General features: G+C 49.5%; 1 protein-coding gene across 1 annotated transcript in view; it reads left to right on the top strand.

Annotated features, from left to right (window-relative positions):
* The first annotated feature begins 1,665 nt into the window (after window positions 1–1,665).
* LOC144695993 (amine sulfotransferase-like) overlaps window positions 1,666–12,130 on the top strand; it is a 54,024-nt gene continuing 43,559 nt past the window's right edge. Inside the window, exon 1 of the mRNA XM_078567148.1 lies at window positions 1,666–1,724. The gene's annotated coding sequence lies outside the window, so the exon portion shown is untranslated. The remainder of the gene's footprint in view (window positions 1,725–12,130) is intronic.

Here is a 12,130-nt window from a genome sequence, read left to right as displayed (position 1 = left end):
GCTTTTCCAACTGGAGAATGGTCTATAGGGAGGACGATTAGTGTTAGTAAACCGATTAAATTAAGTTCAGTTATGAAAACGTCACAGTCCCCTTTACTGGCCCCTCTGACTTAATCAGGTCGCTGCAGCATAAACCTTAGGCAGAATTTTGCCGTCGGTGTCAGGCCCACTTGCCGACGCGTAAAATGGTGGAACCTCCGGCGTCACCCCGCCCAATTTAAATTTTCAGGAAGGCGGGGATGCAGCAAAATCAGCTGTGGGCCCGCCGACCTGTTAATGGCCACTTGAGGCCATTGACAGGATCATTTACCCAATTAAAGGAGCTGCCCGTCCAACCTTAAGGTTGGCGGGTCAGCCAGGAGCCCCGGCGGCAACTAGAAAAAAACATAAAACCTCATCCAGCGGCGGGATGAGTTTTCATGCAGGGTTTTAAAAATTGTAATAAAGTTGTTCTGTAAATTATGAACATGTCCCAAATCATGTGACATTGTCACGTGAGGGTACATGTAAGGGAATTTTAAAAAATATTTTTAAATATTAGACTCAGGGAGATGCGCGCTCTTTCGTGCACATGTGCGAAAGAGCGCACTCTCGGTTTCAGAGATTCCCCCCCACCCGCACAGGGAGCGCATAGCGCTTCCCGCCGGACGTCACGCTGGGCGGGCCTTAATTGGCCCCCTGCCACGTGAAATGGCGGTGCGGCCGCTTCGCTCGCGGCGATCGGCTCCCCGCCCGCCGGCGATTGGGTCGGGCCACTCGCCCGACAGGCAGAAAATTCTGCCCCGTGTCTACCATCCAGCTAATAAATGCCATAATCAAAAATCTCCTCCAGTGGAACAATCAAAACCTAAAACAATACAATAAACTACAATAAATCAAAGGTTAAATCCTGACATTCAATTCTATTTAGAGAATGCTGCTGGATAAGACTTCTAATAGATTTCTGTGAATTAATTCATTACTGATATGCTTTCTTTCTCAATGTTGTTGCTTAATGCTATATATATAAGATTACCATCTATGGTCAAAATTCTCCTCCAACTTAATAAATAAACTGCTGGATAGTTTCTCCACATTTTAAAATGCTAATGATCGAACCAATTTGCAGGCTTCTCTTTCTCTTCCTACTAAACTGTTGCAGTAAGATTAGTTATGGCAAAACCCTCAACAATTGCCGTTCCAGCTGCTTTCAAAATCACGTAGGCTATAGCTTGATGCCAGTTTTGGGAACGTTCTTAAATTCAACTCTCAATTACCGATATTCCATCAACTCTCAGGTTGTAAATGCATGTTCCTGCCAATTAAGGCTGTTAATTGCTTTCAATCTGTGCAGATTAAGAATATTGTCAGTGTTGTTCATAAAGTCTATTCAAATTAATCCATCCAGAAATTTGGAAAATAAACCTTGCAGCCCCACCCCACATTTGTCCTTAATGTGACATGAATGAAACTCAGCGCGGCATTCATTTGTTGTTAAAAGGATGAATTGAAAATAATGCGGGAATCAGATTAGAAGAACATACTTGGAGCCCAATCTCTCCCTGCAACTATTTTGATGGGCACAAAGTTCGTATTAAATAAGTCACATGATCTTTCACTTACAGGAAGTGAAACGATACATTTCACGTTCATCGCGAGTTGAAGCAAGGGAAGAGAAACAACGTGTTCCACAGTGATCACGAATTTAAGCAATCAGCAAATGAGAAGTGGAGACACTGTTTAAGGTAATGTTGTATATCATTTTTATAAGTGGCCTGGGTGGATTTTGAACTCATGGTTGTTGATTTACGCTTGCTGGTAAATTAGATGTTAAGAGATCCAAATTTTGCCTGGAGATATCTTGCAACTGACGGCCACTGAAAGTGCTCAAAATCATTTTCAGTCAGGTGTGCTTTGGTCATCTAGTGTGCCTGTGCAAAATTGTGAGCAGCTAATAAATGATTGCAAATGAGAGTACGTGACTACTTAAGGAACTTCCTGCTATTTTCAAATTCCTAGGTAACTCTTTTCGAGTCAAAACAATTAACTAAATTAACAATAACAAGGGAGAAATTAAGCACAGCCCCTAAGTCAGGTCAGCTGTAAAATCAAGGAAAAAAAACTTTAAAGACAGCTTACAAACATCAAACCAAGATGTGATTAAAGGGGTCAACAAAACAGCCCAGTCCCTGCGGTGCCCACCGGGCACGTAAGGCCAAATTCCTAGGTACAGGTACTGGATTCGCCCACTCTAAAACAAGATTACAGCTCCTGGGTGAGAGCAATTGGGAGAGTCCCTGCCCCAGCATTATTTAAATTGCTTCTCAATTGTAGATAGGTATTTTCACTGGTTAGTTGTTTTAGACTGCTAGTGGGCTTTTAAACATTTCTGGTTGTGTTATCTGCTGTAGTTTGGGCTAATTTTGGCATTGGGCAATAGTGTAAAACTGGCAATGTTGGAGCAGCCACCCATTGTTCATCTCTCTTGATTTTTAAATTCATGAAAAGGGACTGTAGTGGTTATGTTACTGGACTAGTGAGTGGAAGGTACCACTTGTGTTGCTGCTGCATAACCGCAGTCTGAAACGGCTAGCTTCACTTGTTGCCCAAATTTTTGAGATACCTTTATTTATTTAGATTGGTGCTGGGACCACTGCTCTTCACTATTTACATAAATATCTAGAAAGATTGAACAGGCTGGGGTCCTTTTCTAAAGAGAAGGCTGAAGGGTGACCTAATAGAGGTATCTTGTGGAGGAGTCCAAAACCAGGGGCTACAAATATAAGAGGATCACGAATAAATTCAAGAAGGAATCCAGGAGGAACTTCTTTACTCAGAGGCAAAGGAGTAGCAGAATATATAGGCTGGGTTAGATGGAGTAAGGTGGGAGGAGACTCAGGTGGAGAATGAACATCAGCATAGACCAGTTGGGCCGAAAGGTTTATTTCTGTGCTGTGAATTCTATGAAAATGATGCATATACACCTTATCCTTCCAGGATAACATGAGGTAGACGGGTACTTTTCAGGTCTGAAAGTGGCGGCATTACGTCCATTTGTGAGTATGGGGATACAGCAAGCAATAATCTGGATGGTTAGCCATTATCCAGCCTTGATGTGCCCCATTTTGGCATGAAGCTCGCATGGTGATTAAATGGCTCAGGCTGTATTTACACGATTTCTGATAAGGCCAATCTCTAGGGCATGGAGCCGCAAGAAACCCAATACATATACTGAACAGTAAAGGTAGGCTTGTGGTAGACAGTAGTAGAAAGGAAAGGGAGTTTGTTAGGCCGCTCCATTTCAAAGATGGATAACTTTTTGGATAACTTGTCCACTGACAGGAAGCTGCTGTCAAGCCAAACAAATGTTCTGCTTTATGAATTTCAGTGCTGGCATGATGCCAGGTATGTAGGCTGTCAAACAGCACATCCCTTCAGCTCTTCGCAATAGGCAAAGTATTGAACTGGTTAAGAGTGTAGTCAACAAGTCTGAATTTGCAAAACTTAGAACTGGAAAGTCAGAAAATACTGGTTGGGCAGAGTCAACATAGATTTATGAAATGGAAATCATGTTTGACAAACATGTTAGGAATTTTCTAAGGATGAAACTACAAGGACAGATAATGTGGAACCAGTGGCTGTTTGGATTTTCAGAAGACTTTTGATGAGGTCCCACACAGGAGGTTAGCAAGCAAAATTAGAGCACGTGCGATGGGCGTAATATACCAGCATGGATTGAGGATTGGTTAACAGACAGAAAACAGAGGGCAGAATTTTCTGGCTGACGTGTGGGTGGCGGAGCCCGCATGTCAGCACTTAAAATGTCGCGCGAGCATCCTGATGTCAGCGCACGGTATCGCGATATTTCGGTCGGCGGGCACGCTATGCAGCGTGTCGCGCACCGGCCATGAATTAAAGGCATCGTTGAGGCTCTTAACTTGCCAATTGTCGATGGTTTTGAGGGGCCCATACGAACTTCGGCTCGGCGCATGAGCCCAACGGGCAGGTGGGTAGGAGATTTTTTATTAAAACTCATGCACTGACGCGATATGTGGACTCAGAGGGGTTGTTCATGTTTTTCATGAAGTATTTAAAGCAGTAAGTTTTGTGAAGTTCCCTGTGTGATTGTTAGCAGTTCAGATCGATTTATAATAGCTTTCTCTGTACTTTTATCGTTACAGTTACCTTTATCGGGCCTGTAGCTTTCCGGAGGCCTTCATTTAACCTGGGTATGGGTTCTGACGTCTCCACTGGAGGCAGCTCCTCTGAGGAGGAAGGGAGGGATAGAATAAGGAGGAGGCCAGGAGTGGACAATCAGCCTCCAGGGGAGCCACCTTTGGGAGGCCAGGCGCAGGCACAAGGGGCGCAGGGCCAAGAGGTTGTCCAAGGGGAAGGGGCCACAGAAGACGCCACTATCCTGCTGCCAGGGTATACAGGCGGCGAAGCAGCTACCACAATATGACTGAGGTCCAGTGCCGAAGGAGGCTTTGTCTCTCAAGGGAAATAGTCAACTAGATCTGTTAAAAACAAAAAGCTAAAAGCTACTGCGGATGCTGGAAATCCAAAACAAAAACAGAATTACCTGGAAAAACTCAGCAGCTCTGGCAGCATCGGTGGAGAAGAAAACAGTTGACGTTTCGAGTCCTCATGACCCTTCGGCAGAACTGAAGTATAGTTAGGAGAGAGGTGAAATATAAGCTGGTCTAAGGTGGGGGGCGGGGGGAGAGAGAAGTTGAGGGTGGGGTGGTTGTAGGGATAAGCAAGCAGTGATAGGAGCAGATAATCAAAAGATGTCACAGACAAAAGGATCAAAGAGGTGTTGAAGGTGGTGATATTATCTAAGAACAGTGCTAATTAAGAATGGATGGCAGGATACTCAAGGTACAGCTCCAGTGGGGGTGGGGTGGAAAGACTAACAAAGTTTTAGTTTTACATTTAAAAATAATGGAAATAGGTGGGAAAAGAAGAATCTTTCTAAATTATTGGAAAAAAAAAGGGGAGGGGGAAGAAACGGGGTGGGGATGGGGGGAGGGGGAGTTTAAGATCTAAAGTTGTTGAATTCAATATTCAGCCCAGAAGGCTGTAAAGTGCCTAGTCGGAAGATGAGGTGCTGTTCCTCCAGTTTGCGTTGGGCTTCACTGGAACAATGCAGCAAGCCAAGGACAGACATGTGGGCAAGAGAACAGGGTGGAGTGTTAAAATGGCAAGCGACAGGGAGGTTTGGGTCTTTCTTGCGAACAGACCGCAGGTGTTCTGCAAAGCGGTCGCCCAGTTTGCGTTTGGTCTCTCCAATGTAGAGGAGACCGCATTGGGAGCAACGAATGCAGTAGACTAAGTTAGGGGAAATGCAAGTGAAATGCTGTTTCACTTGAAAGGAGTGTTTGGGCCCTTGGACGTTGAGGAGAGAGGAAGTGAAGGGGCAGGTGTTGCATCTTCTGTGTGGGCATGGGGAGGTGCCATAGGTGGGGGTTGAGGAGTAGGGGGTGATGGAGGAGTGGACCAGGGTGTCCCGGAGGGAACGATCCCTACGGAATGCCGCCGGGGGGGTGAAGGGAAGATGTGTTTGGTGGTGGCATCATGCTGGAGTTGGCGGAAATGGCGGAGGATGATCCTTTGAATGCGGAGGCTGGTGGGGTAATACGTGAGGACAAGGGGTACCCTATCATGTTTCTGGGAGGGAGGAGAAGGCGTGAGGGCGGATGTGTGGGATATGGGCCGGACACGGTTGAGGGCCCTGTCAACGAACGTGGGTGGAAAACCTCGGTTAAGGAAGAAGGAGGACATGTCAGAGGAGCTGTTTTTGAAGGTAGCGTCATCAGAACAGATGCGACGGAGGCGAAGGAACTGAGAGAATGAGATGGAGTCCTTACAGGAAGCGGGGTGTGAGAGCTGTAGTCGAGGTAGCTGTGGGAGTCGGTAGGCTTGTAATGGATATTGGTGGACAGTCTATCATCAGAAATTGAGACAGAGAGGTCAATGAAGGGAAGAGAAGTGTCAGAGATGGACCATATGAAAATGATGGAGGGGTGGAGATTGGAAGCAAAAGTAATAAATTTTTCCAGGTCCCGACGAGAGCATGAAGCAGCACCGAAGTAATCATCGATGTACCGGAGAAAGAGTTGTGGGAGGGGACCGGAGTAGGACTGGAACAAGGAATGTTCCACATACCCCATAAAGAGACAGGCATAGCTGGGGCCCATGCGGGTACCCATAGCCACACCTTTTATTTGGAGGAAGTGAGAGGAGTTAAAGGAGAAATTGTTCAGTGTGAGAACAAGTTCAGCCAGACGGAGGAGAGTAGTGGTGGATGGGGATTGTTCGGGCCTCTGTTCAAGGAAGAAGCTAAGGGCCCTCAGACCATCCTGGTGGGGGATGAAGGTTTAGAGGGATTGGACATCCATGGTGAAGAAGAAGCGGTTGGGGCCAGGGAACTGGAAATTGTTGATGTGACGTAAGGTGTCAGAGGAATCACGGATGTAGGTGGGAAGGGACTGGACAAGCGGAGAGAGAAGGGAGTCCAGATAATGAGAAATGAGTTCCGTGGGGCAGGAACAGGCTGACACGATCGGTCTGCCAGGACAGTTCTGTTTGTGGATTTTGGGTAGGAGGTAGAAGCGGGCCGTCCGAGGTTGGGCGACTATCAGGTTGGAAGCTGTGGGAGGAAGATCTCCAGAGGAGATGAGGTCAGAGACTGTCCACCAATATCGATTACAAGCCTACCGACTCCCACAGCTACCTCGACTACAGCTCCTCACACCCCGCTTCCTGTAAGGACTCCATCCCATTCTCTCAGTTCCTTCGCCTCCGTCGCATCTGTTCTGATAACGCTACCTTCAAAAACAGCTCCTCTGACATGTCCTCCTTCTTCCTTAACCGAGGTTTTCCACCCACGGTCGTTGACAGGGCCCTCAACCGTGTCCGGCCCATATCCCGCGCATCCGCCCTCACGCCTTCTTCTCCCTCCAAGAAACATGATAGGGTCCCCCTTGTCCTCACTTATCACCCCACCAGCCTCCGGATTCAAAGGATCATCCTCCGCCATTTCCACCAACTCCAGCATGATGCCACCACCAAACACATCTTCTCTTCATCCCCCTGGCGGCATTCCGTAGGGATCGTTCCCTCCGGGACACCCTGGTCCACTCCTCCATCACCCCCTACTCCTCAACCCCCACCTATGGCACCTCCCCATGCCCACACAGAAGATGCAACACCTGCCCCTTCACTTCCTCTCTCCTCACCGTCCAAGGGCCCAAACACTCCTTTCAAGTGAAGCAGCATTTCACTTGCATTTCCCCTAACTTAGTCTACTGCATTCGTTGCTCCTGATGCGGTCTCCTCTACATTGGAGAGACCAAACGCAAACTGGGCGACCGCTTTGCAGAACACCTGCGGTCTGTTCGCAAGAAAGACCCAAACCTCCCTGTCGGTTGCCATTTTAACACTCCACCCTGTTCTCTTGCCATGTCTGTCCTTGGCTTGCTGCATTGTTCCAGTGAAGCCCAACGCAAACTGGAGGAACAGCACCTCATCTTCCAACTAGGCACTTTACAGCCTTCTGGGCTGAATATTGAATTCAACAACTTTAGATCTTAAACTCCCCCTCCCCCCATCCCCACCCCGTTTCTACCCCCTCCCCTTTTTTTTTTCAATAATTTATATAGATTCTTCTTTTCCCACCTATTTCCATTATTTTTAAATGTAAAACTAAAACTTTGTTAGTCTTTCCGCCCCACCCCCACTAGAGCTGTACCTTGAGTATCCTGCCATCCATTCTTAATTAGCACTTTTCTTAGATAATATCACCACCTTCAACACCTCTTTGATCCTTTTGTCTGTGACATCTTTTGATTATCTGCTCCTATCACCGTTTGCTTATCCCTACAACCACCCCACCCTCAACTTCTCTCTCCCCCCGCCCCCCACCTTAGACCAGCTTATATTTCACCTCTCTCCTAACTATACTTCAGTTCTGCCGAAGGGACATGAGGACTCGAAACGCCAACTGTTTTCTTCTCCACCGATGCTGCCAGACCTGCTGAGTTTTTCCAGGTAATTATGTTTTTGTTTTGAACTATATCTGTTAAATGATTGGCCCTGAGATCTCCCCTAACTGTGTGGGTGGACACCCCATGCCAGCAGCTCTGAAGCTCACAGTTGCCCTCCACTTCTATGCCTCTGGCTCCTTCCAGGGCTTGGTGGGTGATCTGTGCGGTGTCTCCCTATCAGCTGTCCACACTTGTGTTAAGGAGGTTACAGATGCTCTGTTCAGACGGGCACTGACCTTCATCCACTTCCGCTGCGACCAGGCAAGTCAGCCACAGCGAGCCAGAGGCTTTGTGGCCATTGCTGGCTTCCCCTGCGTCCAGGGTGCTATAGACTGTACACATGTGGCCATCAAGGTGCCAGCAAGTGAGCCTGGTGCTGCCTTCAACAGGAAGGGCTTCCACTCCATGAATGTGCAGATAGTGTGTGATCACAGGATGCAGATTCTGCAAGTCTGTGCAAGGTATCCAGGTAGCTCCCACGACGCCTACATCTTCAGACACTTTCAGGTGCTGGGTCTTTTCAGTGCTCCAGCTCGGCTGGATGGATGGCTGCTGCGTGACAAGGGCTATCCCCTCAGAAGGTGGCTCATGACGCCACTCCGCCGTCCAAGAACAGAAGCTGAGGAGTGCTACAATAGGAGCCACGCCTCCACAGGGGCTGTGGTGTAGAGAGCCATCTATCTTCTCAAGATGCGCTTCCGTTGCCTGGACCGCTCAGGGGGCGCACTCCAGTACCCCCCAGATCGCGTCTCTGTGATAGTGGTAGCATGCTGCGCTCTGCACAATCTTGCACTGGAAAGGGGGGATGCAGTTGATGATGAAGACCTTGACGCAGTGGATGAGGCTGCACATGATGAATCCAGCAGTGGCTCAGAGGATGAGGAAGCACAGGGCGATGATGAGGGGCAGCATGCCCACCCGCTGCTACACAAAGGAGGCAGGGACACCCGGGACAATTTAATCCAACAAACCTTCAGCTAGCTCCACACACATGGATCAGCAGGACCAGCATTGTCTGACACTTCCGCACGTGACACTTAGGTGCTACATCTTCCACCTCATCAGCTGCAACAAAGGGCTTAGTACAGAAACATCAATGTCCACTCAAACACTCATGAGATGTCTGTGAAAAATACAACTGCAGCACAAATGAAACACCCTCAGCCATGGTCAGAAAAGTGGACTTTATTCTGTCCAACATAAAACAGAAACGTCTCTATGACAAACCTAAGTATTTGTTCCCCAATCTAAGGCCAACACAAAATCACCAGTGACATACCCATGGAGTGCCTAACGTGCCTTATGCTTTCGTTTGCAGGTGCTACATCTAGGTGCCGCCCCATTGCTCGGAGTGAGACAGTCTGCTGATTCTGCTGTCCTGTTGGCGTCGATGACGACCTTGGGCGTCCTCTGGCCCGTGGAGCCTGTGATGGCCCCGCCTAGGAGGGAGTGGCCGGTTCCAGAACTGGCACCTCCCCAGTTGTTGCAGCCTCAATGGATGCAACCTTGACTGGCAGAGGGTCGGAGGAGCTGCTGCCCTCATCCGAAGTGCCCTGAGAGGAGCTCGCAGCGACGACAGGCAGCTGCTGCGCCGACGTGAGGTCACATTGGACCTCCCTGCTCACCGCAGATGCATGGGCACCGATTGCCGACCCTTGGTGCCCAGAACATCTCCCACATTGGGAATGACCACCCATTGCCATTACCGCTGTGAGGGCTTTCAGGTCAGAGCGTAACCTAATCAGAAGAGTCTCTATCTGATCGAAGCCCCTCTCCATGGGAGTCGCCAATCTCTCAGTGGAGGAAGTATGAAGATCTGTCCTGAGGTTCATGCCTTCACTTGCACTCTGCCTGGACTTCCTCCATCGCAGAGACCAACTGAAGCATACCCTCATGCAACCCTGCCAGATGCAAACGCGATTCCTGCCGCTTGTCCTGCAGCATTGGTGACAGCTCCAGAGTCACATCAGTGCCGTACTCAGCATATGCCTGGTTCCCTGCAGTCCTGTGGCTGCTGGCGCCATCGGCACTCTCTATCCCTGCCATCTCCTCCAGCGATTGTGAAGTGCCCTCTCCACGGTGACCGGGGACACTAGCCGATGTTAAATTCCCCACCGGAGTGTTTGTGTCTGTGCTGGTGCCTGGCTGGCTGAACTAATGTGCCGCAAGTTGCTTGTCTTGGCCCTCAGGTGTGGAGGGGGGCTCTGGTGTCGTTGGGCGAGACCATGCGGTGGTGATGCTGAAATTAGCAACAAGGACAGTGCATCAGTTAGCGTACAGTCAGTTAAACTTTTCACCCTCTTCCCCCCCACCCCCCGCCTCCCCATCATCATAAGTCGCTCACCCTAAGGAGACAAATATTGGTGAGGTGGAAAAGAGTCAAGAGGAGGCCCAAACATTAGACGCGCATACAGGCATGTTATATGCCACTGGAGTGGGGAGAGTGCAGAGGTACCTGACCTGGATGCATGCTGGCCTGGATAGTTGCGGTGCTGAGGAAACATTGCAAACACTTGCGACATTTGCCGTGGATCGCAGGAGATTGACAGGTCACATTATTGACCTTCATAACATTTTGAGGGGCATAGAACAGGTGGGCAGAAGGCAACATTTCCCCTTGGTGCACGGATGAGTAACGTGGTGGCATTTATTTAAGTTGAGTGCCATGAGGTTCACAGGTGAGGTGCTGAGGACCTTTTGGACAGAGTAATGTGGGGTGCACTGGCTATAAGGGTGGTGGAGGTTCCAACTCCCCTAAGATGCAAAACCTCTTTGGCTGTGCAGCAGCCATGGCCTAACATGCCATGGCATGGGGATAGTAGTCACAAATGGGATAAGGCGACTTTGGAAGGTGCTGGAGATGCACATCCTCGGGGGGACGATGAACCTTTGTGTATGACCCACATGTCAGAGTGTCTCAGTCTGTAAATGAGCTGTGTTGCAGCATTAATGATTCTAGCAACCATCAGTGGTTTGGATGGTGGGCAGACAGAGTGGATGGGACTGTAGACCTCAAATACCTGGCCGCTGGACCCCAGCCTCACTGTCACCTGCCACCCTGGCTGCCTGCCTCCTCCCCAGCTCCATGGCCTGCTCCTTGAAGGTGATGAGGCACTGGAGCAGGGCGTGCCCACCACCAGTCCTCTGGCATTCCCTTTGTGCTCAGTTTTTGCCTGCAGAAGAGAGAAGAGGATTTATTGGGGCTGATTGTTCATGCACTCTGCACGCGCATGCCACACCCCAACCACAGTGGCCCATCAGAGGCCTCCAGCGGCTCCTGTCCACACTACTGGTGATCAGTCCCCAGAACATAGTACGGCTGGTCCCAACGGACACCTTGGACACATTCGGCGTCCATCACCTTCAATATCACACGGGTCTTAGCGCCCATGGCAAGGAGGTGCAACTAGATGTGGCGCCGAAGCCAGCAGATGATTCTTGGCCATGACACTTTAAGGCTCCCCTTCCACCATCTCATCACCATCAATAAGACATGTGTTGGAGTTCTGAGTATGTGTCTAGTTGCCTCCCCTGCAGGTTGCCCCCAAACTACTCAAATGCAAGTAACACCAACATATGCTGCGGGGAGAACCCATCTTCTCATCAACCACTAAGGCTGATGTAAGCATGGTCACTATCTGTTTACCCACCCAGCGTGCGCCAAATGCCCAATGCAGTAACGACAGTAAGACGTGAGGGGACTCAAAGGCTAAGGCTTCCTGCTGAGTCAAATGACCAAGACCGACATGGTACTCACCCTTCCAGAGCGCAGCAAATCATTGAATCGTTTGCAGCACTGCGTTCCTGTGCGCCGCACATCATCATGGGCGCTTACTGTGTCACCTACCTCCTCCCACGCCTGCCTGGTGACATGGGGGGCCCTCCTCCTCCCATCCTCCAGATACAAAATATCCTGATGGCTGGACACCTCTTGGAGGAGGACAGCAAGGCAGGCATCAGAGAAGCGAGGGGCACACTGGCCCCCCCCACTGGCCTCTCCTGCAGCCTGCCCCCCTCCTCCTGCTCCTGTCCTCTGAGAGCAGCCTCTCTCCCTCTTCGAGTGGCCATGGTGCACTGCCTCAAGGAGGCTGCCTGGCCACTCT

The sequence above is a fragment of the Cetorhinus maximus genome, chromosome 21 (genome assembly GCF_964194155.1).
Source record: "Cetorhinus maximus chromosome 21, sCetMax3.hap1.1, whole genome shotgun sequence".
Taxonomy (NCBI): domain Eukaryota; kingdom Metazoa; phylum Chordata; class Chondrichthyes; order Lamniformes; family Cetorhinidae; genus Cetorhinus; species Cetorhinus maximus.
The sequence above is the reverse complement of the archived record's forward strand: the minus strand, read 5'-3'. Positions and strand labels throughout refer to the sequence as shown.